The sequence below is a fragment of the Eulemur rufifrons genome, chromosome 7 (assembly GCF_041146395.1).
Source record: "Eulemur rufifrons isolate Redbay chromosome 7, OSU_ERuf_1, whole genome shotgun sequence".
Taxonomy (NCBI): domain Eukaryota; kingdom Metazoa; phylum Chordata; class Mammalia; order Primates; family Lemuridae; genus Eulemur; species Eulemur rufifrons.
Window position 1 is genome coordinate 143,701,363 of NC_090989.1, and position 12,913 is coordinate 143,714,275.

General features: G+C 40.6%; 1 non-coding gene across 1 annotated transcript; it reads right to left on the minus strand.

The window, feature by feature from the left end:
* Positions 1-1,373: 1,373 nt before the first annotated feature.
* Positions 1,374-1,481, minus strand: LOC138388858 (U6 spliceosomal RNA). The gene has a single exon (XR_011234336.1). It is a non-coding gene; the product is annotated as a U6 spliceosomal RNA (small nuclear RNA).
* Positions 1,482-12,913: the final 11,432 nt, after the last annotated feature.

Consider the following 12,913-nt stretch of genomic DNA (forward strand, 5'->3'; position numbering starts at 1 on the left):
AGCCTATTATTTAGTTGAGTTTTTGGACACACAGTGCATACACATGTAATCTGGTGACACCAATAACTGAAAGGGCAATTAGGCAAGAGAAAGAAATAAAAGTCACTGAAATTGAAAAGGAAGATGCAAAGTTATCTGTTTTCAAATGACATGATCTCAGATGTAGAAAACAGTTTAGATTCCACACAAGAACTGTAAGAACTAAAGCAAAGTTAGCAAAGTATCAGGCATATGGACTCTCAAAGGAACCCAAATAAACAAAACAATCCTGAAAAAGAACAAAGTTGGAGGTCTTACACTTCCTGTTTTCAAAACTCGTTACAAGCTCCAGTCATCAAAACGGGGTGGCGCTGGCATGGACAGACTTACACAGTGATGGAATAGAATACTGAGCCCAGAAATAAACCTATCATGGATGGTTAAATGCTTTTTGACAAGGGTGCCAAGACTGTCCAGTGGGGAAAGGACAGTTTCTTCAGCAAAAAGTGCTGGGACAACTGGACATCCACATGCAAGAGGACTGTTATTCAGCCTAAACAATGAAGGAGATTCTGTCGCATGCTACCACATGGAAGAACCTGGAAGGCATTGTGTTGAGTGAATAAGCCAGTCACAAAAGGTAAATACTATCAAATTCCACTTATATGAGGTACCCATTATTTTCAGTACTACTTATGCTAACTGTATACATATGATTTGCATAGGGTCCCCATTGTTCTTAAAAATCATACTGATCATAGCTAATTTATTGACCACTCCAGATAAGCGCACTACATACGTTATCACATACAGTGTCCCATTTAGTCCTCATCACAATTCTAAGAAGAGGTCATTATTGTCCCCATTTTGTTTAATGAGGAAGCAGAATCTTAGATCAATTAAATAACTTGTTCGAGGTCAAAGAAGCTAATAAATGGCAGGATCAGCTCAAACTCAGCTACTGAAAGCACCAAAACTCTATGAAAATGCTTGGTTTCAGGGGACATTAGTAGACCTGCTGCAGATCAGAACCCTCACCCTAATCAACCCTTTTATAACCAAGTCATGTCCCAATACTCTTACCAAAACACTATGCCCACTCTCTGGTGTAGAACCGGCATTCTCTCCAGGCCCTGATAACTGCCAGGAGGTGGAAAATTCAAAGAAGGGAGAGGGGAACCACAACATCATTCACATGAACAGAAGAGATCTAAAAATCTCTGAGGTCACAAATGCTAACACGTCTCCAGGTATGAGTCAGAGGGTTCATTGAGAACACCAAAATAGTTTCATTTCCAGATAAATATCAGAGCAGAAGTTAAAATGGTTATCTGACCTATGAAACACATTAAGATTAGTTCACGTGCTTTTTCTGGGGTGGGAGGAAAAGTGGTATGTAGGGGATTTTTAAATTGTAATTTTTTTTTTATTTTTTTGCAGTGGCCATGCTAATCTTCTCTGTATCGTTCCAATTTTAGTATATGTGCTGCCGAAGCAAGCACTAAATTGTAATAAATTTTAATTTTTTTCTAAAAATCTATGTAAACAATTAAACAGCACTAAAAGTTTATAACAAAATATATCTGTCTCTTGTCCCCAACTCCCACACTAGTCTTACACTCCAGAAAAGAGCCTCAGTAACACTTTTAGCTGTTTTCTTCCCCTCTTTGGAATTTACTATCAAAATTTCTAAATAGTATTCTTATCTTATAATTTCCCAGTTCATAACTTTTATTTTTTTATTGACTTCCTGTTCAGATGGTTGAGAATTTAGTTCTCTTGTCCTTCCTGCTTCTTCAATCTCTCAAAATAATTACAACACAAAAAGTATTGCTGTTTCCTTTCTTAAGCTATTTTTGTTTTTCCTTTATCTTCCTTTTGAGTATTTGCTAAGTCTTCTTTGTGCCTATAATTAATTTTTTCCAAATATTCCTGTAGATCTGCCTAATCAGTGACTTCAGTAATTTCTCCAAATGCTTAATTTTTTTTTGGTTCCTTTCCTTCTCCTCCCCTAGCCCATATCACTCCCTACCCCCAGCCCTCATTCCTCCTCCCCTATTCTGCTCTTTAAGCAACAGTTACTATCCTTGAATTTCTCTCTGTCCTCCTGGGATGGAGCTCCTGTTTCTTAGACTCCACATCTCCTGCTTGCTTGGTTTCCTCTCTGTTGTGCTGAAGCACACCCTGCAGTAACTTCCTACAAAAGGACACCTGGGAGGTAGTTTTATTTAGTTGTTGCATGTCTGCAAAATCTTTATCCTGCTCTTACACTTGGTTGATCATTCTCTGGGTAAAGAATTCCAGGATGAATATTATTTTCTTTAGAATTTTAAAGATATTGCTCCACTGCCTTCAAGCATTAACTTTTGCTGTTGAGAAGTATGATGGCATCAGGATTCTTTATCTTTTTTAAATGACCTCTTTCTCTCTGCTTGTCTCTGCTTCTCTCTGCCTCTCAACTCCATTCCCCTCCTCCGGGATCTTTCCTTCATCTTGAGTGTTCTTAAATTTCCTGATATCATGCCTTGGTGTGACTCTTCTGTTCATGCTATTTCATTCATTTGGCATTGTCAAGCTGAATACTCCTGCCTTTCAGTTCTGAGAAATCTTTTCTGTAATATAGTAGGATGAAGCATATGAAAGTACTGTTACTTAAGCTTTTCTGAACCTATAAAAAGAGTAATTTTATATTTTTCAAGCCAATATCTTTGATAATTTTCTTCTTCTGCTTTCTCTTTTTCCTTTCTGGAACTCCTATAGTCAGATGTTGAACCTCCTGGGTCAATACTCAGTACTGGCAAAGTCTTAGACCTTCCAGCGGGAGCAAAAACTGTTGCACCATTTCTGAAAGCAATTTGACAGGGACTATCAAAAATCTTAGAAACACGTATATACTTTGATTCATTAATTTTACATCTAAGAATCTCACGAAATGTTGAAACATTTAAAAATATATGTTCTGATGTATTTTTACATTATTTACAATACAAAAAAATTAGAGTCAACCCAAATTCCAAATTCCAAAATAAGGAAGCAGTTAAATAAATTTAGACACTTCTGTATGAGGAGATAATATGTATTAAAATGGCATTTATGAGAAAATTTTCAATGACATAAAAATATTCATAATGTAAAGTTAAGTTTAAAAATATTCTTAGGACTTAGATGTCTAGATACAGTATGTTGTCAACTTTTATTAAAAAAAAAATGCAGAGATTGGCCGGATGCGGTGGCTCATGCCTATAATCCTAGCACTCTGGGAGCCCAAGGCAGGAGGATTGCTTGAGGTCAGGATTTCGAGACCAGCCTGAGCAAGAGCGAGACCCCATCTCTACTAAAAATAGAAAAAAATTAGCCGGGTTTGGTGGTGCGTGCCTGTAGTCCCAGGAACTCAGGAGGCTGAGGCAGGAATATTGCTTGAGCCCAGGAGTTTGAGGTTGCTGTGAGCTAGGCTGATGCCACAGCACTCCAGCCCAGCCCACAGAGTGAGACTCTGTCTCAAAGAAAAACAAAATGCAGAGATAATGTACTGGATGGTGTAAAGGCAAATACAAAAATAAAAATAAGAGGCTTAATTTTCCCTGGTGAAAACAAGGGGAGAGACTTCTCTCCCCTTTCCCTTTTGTTTCAGAATTTCTTTCTCGGTCCTCTTCACCTGGTGTCATTGCCGCTGCCCACTCCTCCCACAGCTGGGGTCGTGGCCGGGCAGGTGGCAGCGGAGGAAAGGAGAAAAACTTTTTTTTTTAGTTGGCTTTATTTAAATTTTACAGAAACCTGACTATAGTTAAGTATATAATTATAAGTTCAGTAACAATTTCTACAAAAATGCACATACAATAGCAGAATTCCTTGAAAGCAACTAATCTCCTTCTGTTTTACCGAAAACATACGTCGATACCAACTGCCACGTTTGCAAAATCAGTGTCTACAAGAAGAGGCAGTCCCATAGAATCAACAAGAAACTAACTGTGAGCAACATGTAAAATAAGAGGGTTTCTTATTAACATAAAAGAAGAAATAATACCTTTCATAGAACAAGCCCTTCAGCACTGGGGTGATTTGCACTATTGTGCTGCACAATATTGCATCGCTGTTGAGACGTGGTCCTGACCTGCACAGGAAGCAAGGAACTTTCTGGGTAAGTCAGACAGTTGAGAAGTGATAAAGTTCCAGGCCATAATGGTATAGTAATGGTGCAACCTGGGAGAAAAGCTTCAAAAAATCCTCAGGCTTGGGAGAGAGCTCCCAAATCTTCATAATGATGGATCTAAATCTCTGTAATGACTAAATAAGCCTCTCACCAGTCCCACAACTCAGGAATGATTCCTCAAGGACCTGGGAGCCACCTTCTTGAAACGCAGACATCAGGGAGAGAGCGCCTCTATCTCTCAGTTCCTGCGAGAAGGTAAAGCCTAACTTTGGTGGCCAAGGCGGCACTTTGTTCCAATTTGCAAAAAGGTTTGTTTTGTCTCCAGGTAAAACCAGCACAGAGGGTCTCTCTAATTTTCATAATAAAATTAGGACAACTCTGTGTGACAGAAGATGGTGTCAAGCCCTCTTAGTTGAGGACTACTTATTGTGTACCCTGAGAACATGTATGTAATGGGTGGCATCTCCCTTCTGTCTTTGCAATCTAAGCACATTGTGTGTGACATGTTTAATGCTTATTCAGTAATAAAATCGTTTTCCCTCCTTTCCTACATTTTTGGAGAGGTTTTTCTGGGTTGGGAGAAGATTTTAGTTTTTTAAATTATATTTCTCCAACAACGGCACTCTGCCAAAGTGATATTAGCGGTTGCCTCTGGACAGCGGAATGGAGCCCCACCTGTTAAATGTCAACTCGTTGCTATGATTAATCTTTCCTGCCAGGGAGCTAAAGTCTGTGAGTGCACTTGGCCTTGGAAATCTCTTGGCTTAACACCTCATCCTGTTTCTCTTCAGATTCTCTTTCAAAGTATGACCTCTTCAACCTTTTCAATCTTTTGTTTGTTCCGTGGCTCTGAAACATTAGGGATGCCACTGGGTATATTAGCCATTTCTTGCCCTATCCTCTCCTCACCAGGAAACAGCTCCTTCTCACTTCTTCAGGTTAAGACTCAAGGCAGTTTTCACCTTCTCCTGTTCCTGTACACTTTTTTCAAGCACAGAGTGTGAGTTTCCAAGATGCACCAGCTGCCATTCTTGATCACACCTTGTGGGGAGAGAGTCTTGTGAGAGAGTCTGCCAGTAAGACGGAAGTTACAAACTTACAGGACATAATCGACAGAAATGGGATCCCATCACCTTGCCTATACTCTATTGATTGGAAGGAAGTCATAAGTCCTGCCCGTACTCAAGGAGAGGTAATCCCACAGGGGTGTGAATACCAGGAGGCAGGACCCCTTATGTCATCTACAAAGAGAGCCAATTTGAATTCCTCTTTTCCAATTTGGAGTCCTTTTATTTCTTTATTTCTTCTTTCTTAGAAAAACAACTAGAACTAGCATCATACAAGGACTACTGCAGTCCAAGGAGGTAAAATGATTTCTCTCTGGCCCCAGAACAAGGTGGAGCTAGACTCCCAGCCACCTGATCATTAAGGTTCACGTGTTTCCCACTGGCCTAGACCTTTGCTACCAGCCCTGGATGCCCCAGAGTCTGTGCTCTCTCCTGGCTGGTGTTACCAGATCTGGAGATGTATCATTTCCAGAATGCACGTGGCTGCAGGAGGTGCATTCGTGAGTGCTCACGCACACAAACACGGGCAACTGGCAGTGGGAGCAAAAGATGAAAAACAGTGAGAAAGCAGCTCCAGAGGCCCTAGGGCCAGAATCAGCCAAAGCCATCCAATTGAGAAAGAGACATGGGGTGACGGCAGTTGGCTGGGAAAGCAGCAAGAGTGATGGAAGCAGGTGCAGAGAGGCTGGGGCACCAGGCCATTCGATGATCTGTAAACTCTTGTTAGCAAGAGTGGATGAGAACCAAGCTGTCCTGAGGAAACATATACCTTGTTCCCAAACCATAGGAAGCATGGCTGAAAGGCAGTTTCTGCACACTTATGAGTTCCACCTCCCTCACCAGTGCCTGTGACTTGATAATGAAGCTTGTAGTGGGTTGAACTGCATTCCCCAATAAAGAGATGTTAGAGTCCCTACTCCGTGTACCTCAGAATGGGATCTTATTTGGAAACTGTGTTCTTGCAGACATAATGAGTTAAGACGAGGTCGTTCTGGAGTAGGGTGGGCCCCTAATCCAATATAACTGGTGTCCATAAGAAGATGGCCATATAAAGACACAGACACAGGGAGAATCATGTGAGGATGGAGGCAGAGATTCAAGTGATATATCTACAAATCAAGGAACGCCAAGGATTGCCAGCTGTCACCAGAAACTAAGAGAGAGGGACAGAACAGATTCTCCCTCAGAGCCCTTAGAAGGCACCACCACAGCCAACACCTTAATTTTGGACTTCTAGCCTCCAGAATTGTGAGAGAGTAAGTCTCTGTTTTAAGCCATGCATTTCTGGTACTCTGTTACGGGCAGAGCTAGCAAACTAACACAGACCCCATTACCTACAGTAACCCAAGTGCATCCCTGTTCCCAACAATGCTTCAGCCCTGGCCCTGGAGTGTATGAGACATACCAGTCCGGGGGGAATATGTCCATTTAGAGTTCACATCTTCCTTCTAGACCATGTTCTAGGTACCGGGAACCCCATCATTTCCTGCCAAAATAGCTCAAAGCCTGACTGAAGAATCTGGCCAGGCCTGTTTTTTGAGTCTGTCTCCCTGACCGTGGACCAAGTGTACCAGTGTGCACATCCCTAAGCTCAAGGGGTAGTCAAGAGTAGCTGTTTGCCAGTGACTGGGGAAGCTGCTGTGGCCGTAACTTGGACTTGTGGGCTGGAGTGTCCACACACGTGCCCCTTATTCTAAGGAACAGGGGTGGGGACAGGAAGAGAGAGGGGGCAGGCTACAGGCAGTGAATCTCCATTTGTACCCTTGTCCTGGCCCCCATGCCAGTCAGGGCTGGACCTGTTGCTCTTACCCTCACAGACCAGGATTAATGTCTGAGGAGTGGGTCCTGGGCATGTTCATTCATCACTGTTTGTTTCTCATGAAGGCCCCAGCAGTAAGAATGGACTGCTGCCTCCTTTCTCTTTCTGTGCTCTGACCCATCCCCCTCTGGGTGGCTCGCTACACAGCCAACCTCAGCAGCCTGGTCAGTTCCTGCTTCCCCTCCCCGCTTCCCTTTCTTTATTGCCCCAGGAAGGGAATCTGCACCAGGCTTCTTAAAAATCCCGGCCTACTCCTGTAACTGGGGCCCCCAAATGTGTCAAAACAGAGGTCACAAATTCAGAGACCTACAGGAGCCCAGTCAGTATCACCACTGAGTGTATCTGGCCAGATGTAAGTGCCAGGGAGAGGCACGGTCTGCAGCAGACTGGGACAGCCAGCCCCCTTCTGAAGTGGCTCCAGCTAACTGTTGCCATGGAGACGGTGGGGTTGGTGTCAAAAACCTTTTGACTTTTTGATAGAGACAAGAAAACTTGATTTTATTAAATGAAAGTTCCTGTTCAACTAATTCCAAATTTTGATATGGTATCCACCAACTGAAGTCCAGATGCAGACAGGCCAGATAGGTTGGCAACTTTATTGTCACTAATAAAATTAAACACCTATACCAGATCTCACTGGCAAGCTGAGGAAGCCGGGAGCTGTCCTATGGCTGGTTTGCCCTGACCTCACTGAACTCCAGATAGTTTGAGGAACTAATGGCATTTTCATGTGTTGCTATTTTTGCAATCTGATATGACTTTCCCACCCCTTCCATATGGCAAACTCCAAAAGCTCCTACATGACTCATCTTTATCATCACCTCCCATGTGTAAACCTGACCTGACCCATGCACCCAGTCCAGCCTCCCCCATTTTCACCACTTCCTGCTCCCTGCTCCTTATTCATGGCTCTGTTATAGCCCTCATTGGGGTGTTTTATGACTGCTTGTCATCTGCCACTAGACAGTGATCACTTCGAAGCCTAGGATTGTATCTTGTTCAGTCTATGTTCCCAGCTTTCCGGCACTTCGCTGACACAATGCTTGTGGAACGAATGAATAAACAGTACACATCAGTGTCGAGGACAGTGTCACGAATTATATTTGGATATAATTCCAAATTAGTGTTCATGGCAATAAGTTTATCATCATAAGAGCTTAGGAGTGGGGCAAAATGATATTCAGCAGGATGGCCAAGGAATGTGCATTTGACCTGGGAAACTGATTCTCCTGAGGACAGGGAGGAAAAAGGAAGAGCAATCTGGAAAGGAAACTAACGGCTCAAAAGGCGGAAAGCCTGTGATGGTCCCTGGTGGTGATGACTGTAGGGGTGGCAAGTAAGACAAATGAAACAAAGTGATTATAATGAAGGATTCTTAAAGGGGAACCATGGGGAGAGGGTTGTGTAAGGGCAAGTGAGGTGGTGGGACGACAAGAATTAGAAAGTGCTTCCAGGACTCTGCTGACAGCCATCTTGGACTGTGCCACACCCGTAAAGGTGTTTGTTTCCTATGGTGATAGGATCATTGTTGCTTCTTGTCCCCAGCTTCAGTCCCGGAGGGACTTGCTACCGAGGAGCTGCTCCTTTCATTTAGGTATGCCGCCACCGTGTGGCCAGAGTGTGCAGCCACGTGATCCACTGGCAGGCTCACGTTTTACCTCAGTACTCAAACTCAGCATGTTTATAGATGCAACGTTAGTGACGTTTAAATATCACACAGAGATTTCTCTTTACACTAGCTGAGATCAAGCAAAAAAGCCCATACGCCACTCTCTTCACCATCAGGCCCTCCCTCCCTGCTTATTCCTTCTCTCTGTTTTCCTCCTTACTAGTCTACAAATTCTTTAGGGTCAGAGGTTTATTCATCTTTCCTTCCTCCACAGGGCTTTGCATACTACAGGTGCATTTTTAAAAAAAATTTCTGCCTAGTGTACTTACATAAGGATGTCATCTTAGATCAAGTTTTTTACAGCTCCAAAAACATTTTATCTCATTTTCAGAAAAGTGAGGGTAAAAAGATGTCACTCCTAATGCCTTTACCCTGAAATAGTCACTATTGATAATTAGCAAACAATTCAAAAGAACTAGACTTGTTCATATGGTCTCCATGAACCATCAGCCACATGAAATTGTTGGACATTGTATAATAATATAGAAAGAGATTTATTTCAGTTTAAATGAAAAACAATGCCATTGAAATGCTTTTGGTTTTAAGTGTCAGAGAACGCAACTCAAATTAGCTTAAATGGATATGTGCTGGCTCATGTAATGGAAAGTTTAGAGATAGTGTGGGGTTCAGACACAGTGTTTTCAAAGCTTCATTCTCGGAAGATTCAGCCTTCATGATGGCAAGATACCGGCTAGGAGGGGTGTAGATGCCCCAGGATAAAGCCGTTCTCTTTACCCTTCCTCATCTCCTTGCCAATTAAACCCAGTCAACCATCCTAAGTGTGCAGAGCTAGCTCAGTCAGCTTCCCTGTCTCTTCATTAATAGATGTGAATAGTCAGTCAAGGGACTCCACACATTTGGGGAAAACCTATACATCAAAGACAAAGACGAATAAACAGGATTGAAAAAGTGACCCCAGAGGGAATAGAGATGATTCAGAAAACAGGAAAAGAAAAAAAAAAAAAACTTTAATAACACACAGTACCATTTTACGATCACTCCAAAGAAAATAAGATACTTAGAGGAGTAAAAACCTACCTAACAGGTACAGTGAACTTTATTCAGGTGATAGGCACACTTATAGCCCTGACTAAAGCATCATAAAACTATCTGTGGGCCGGGCACAGTGGCTTGCGCCTGTAATCCTAGCATTCTGAGAGGCCAAGGCGGGAAGATCCCTTGAGCTCTGAGCAAGAGCCAGACCAGTCTCTACTAAAAATAGAAAAATTAGCCGGGCGCAGGGGCGCGTGCCTATATAGTCCCAGCTATTCGGGAGGCTGAAACAGGGGGATCTCTTGAGCCTAGGTGTCTGAGGTTGCAGTGAGTTATGATGATGCCACTGCACTCTAGTCTGGGTGACAAAGCAAGACTCTGTCTCAAAAAAAAAAAAATAAAATAAAATAAAATAAAAAACAAGAAAAAACTATCTGTGTAACAAAAACATTTGTACTTATTAATATTTTGAAATTAAAAAAAGATACTTAGATATTCATTTGCTATAGTTTGAATATTTGTGTCCCTCCAAAATTCGCCTTGAAACTTAATCCCCAATGCAACAGTTTTAGGAGGTGGGCCTTTAGAAGTGATTAGGTCATGAGTGCTCTGCCTTTGTGAATGGGATGGGTGCCCTTATAGATGGGCTTAAGGGGCTGTTAGTCCCTTTTGCCCTCTGTATTTCCACCATGTGAGGGTGCAGCAAAGAGGTGCCTTCTACAGAGCAGAGAGCAAGCCTTCACCAGATACCAAACCTGCTGGTGCCTTGATCTTGGACTTTCCAGCCTCCAGAACTATGAGAAATAAATTTCTATTATTTATAAATTACCTAGTCCAAGATATTTTGTTATAGTGGCCCAAACAGACTAACACAATATTTTAAAAATTAATTTATTGAGGTGAAATTCACATAACTTAAAACTAACCATTTTAAAGTGAATAATTCAGTGACAGTTAGTAAAATTCACCATGTTGTACAATCACCACCTCTATCTAGCTCTAAAAAATTTCCATCACTCCACAATAAAACCCTTCCCCCTTTAAGTGGTTTCTCCCATCCCTCTCCTCTTGGCCTTTGGCAGCTATCAATCTGTGTTCTGTCTCTATAAATTTACCTATTCTAGATATTTTAAATAAATGGAGTCATATAATATTTAGCCCTTTCCTTCTGGCTTCCTTCACTTAGCATAATGTTTTGGAGGTTCATCTATGTTGTTGCATGCAACAGTACTTCATTTCTTTTAATAGCTGTATAATATTCCATTGTATTATATGTCAAAATTTATTTATCCATTAATCTGTTGAGGGACATGTTGAATATTGTGAATAGTGCTACTATGAACACATATATACATATGTTTGTTTGAGTATGTATTTTCAATTCTTTTGGATATATACCTAGGAGTGGGATTATGGAGTCATATGGTAATTCTGTTTAACTTTTTGAAGAAACACCAGCTGTTTCCAAAGTGGTTGCTCCATTTTGCATTTCTACCAGTAATATATGAAAGTTCCAATTTTTCCATATCCTTGCCAACACTTGTTATTTTCCTTTTTTTTTTTTTTTTTACAGCTATCCTAGTGGGTGGGATAGTGGGAAGTGGCAACACATTCAAGTTTTGATTTACATTTTCCTAATGATTAGTGATGCTGAGCATCTTTTCATGTGTTTATTGGCCATTTCTGTATCTTATTTAAGAAATGGCTGTTCAAGCCCTTTGCCCATTTTTTTTTATTGGGTTGTTTGGTTTTGTTGCTGTTGAGTTGTAGGAATTCATTATATATATTCTTGATATAAATCACTTATCTGGTATATGATTTGCAAATATTTTCTCCCATTCTGTGGCTTGCCTTTTCATTCTCTTCATAGTGTCCTTTGAGATACAAAAGTTTTTAATTTTGATAACGTCCAATTTATCTATTTTTCTTAACCAAAAGATGGAAACAACCCAAATGTCCACCAACTGATGAATAGATAAAATATGGTATATTATGGGATATTATTCGGCCATAAAAGGAATGAAGTACTAATGTATGGTACAGCATGGATGAACCTTGGAAACATTATGCTAAGTGAAATAAGCCAGACACAAAAGGAAACCTATTGGATAATTCCACTTATGTGAGGTACCTAGAATAGTCATATTCATAAAGACAGAAAATGGAATAGTGGTTACCAGGAGCTGAAGGGAGGGGGAGGTGGGCAGTTATTATTTAACTGATATAGAGTTTCTGTTTGGCATGATGGAAAAGTTCTGGAACAAGATAGTGGTCACTATGAATGTACCTAATACCACTGAATTGTACACTTTAAAATGGTTAAAATAGAAATTTTTATATTATGTGTATTTTACCACAATAAAAGAAGACATAAACCTGGTCTAGCTGTATTAATATGACACAAAACAGAATTTAGGACAAAAAAGCATTAGAGAGAGCCACTTCATTAACATAAAAGGTTCAAGTCACCAAGAAGAATTAACATTTTAAAATATATGTGTACCAAATAATATTGCCTTGACATGTATAAAGCGAAAGTGGTTGGAACCACAAACAGAAACTCACAGTGCTGATGGGAGATTTGAATAAAAGTATCTCAGTAATTGATAGAACAAGTAGTCAAAAATTCTCCTTCACATTGGGACCAGAAGACACATAGAAAGATGTTCATAGTAGCATTATTCATAATAGCCCCAGACTAGAACCAGCCTAAATAAATATATATCAACAGTTGAAGGGATAAATACATTGTATTAGATTCATCCACTGAAATACTGCACAGCAAAGACAATTAATGAACTGTAGCTACATGCAACAACATCGATGAATTTCAAAGCATAATATTGAGTAAATAAAGCCAGACACAAAATAACACATACTACATTGTTCCATTTATGTGAAGTTCAAAAATAAGCAAACTAAATTATATGTGTAGGGATGCATATTTATATGGTAACATTATTTTTTAAAAGTAAGAAAGTTATTTCCATAAATATTCACAGCCTTGTGGATATTTCTGACAGGGAAAGGGAACACTGGAACTGGAAAGGGGCATATGGAGCTGAGGGGGTGGGGTGGAGACTGTGGATGCAGACACATCTAGAGTTTTGACAAAATTTTATTTTATGCCTAGATAGTGGTTATACGGATATGCAGTTTAAAACAATTCATTAAGATACACATTTGTGTTTACATACTTTTCTGTATATATGTGTTCTATTTCCCAATTTTTAAAG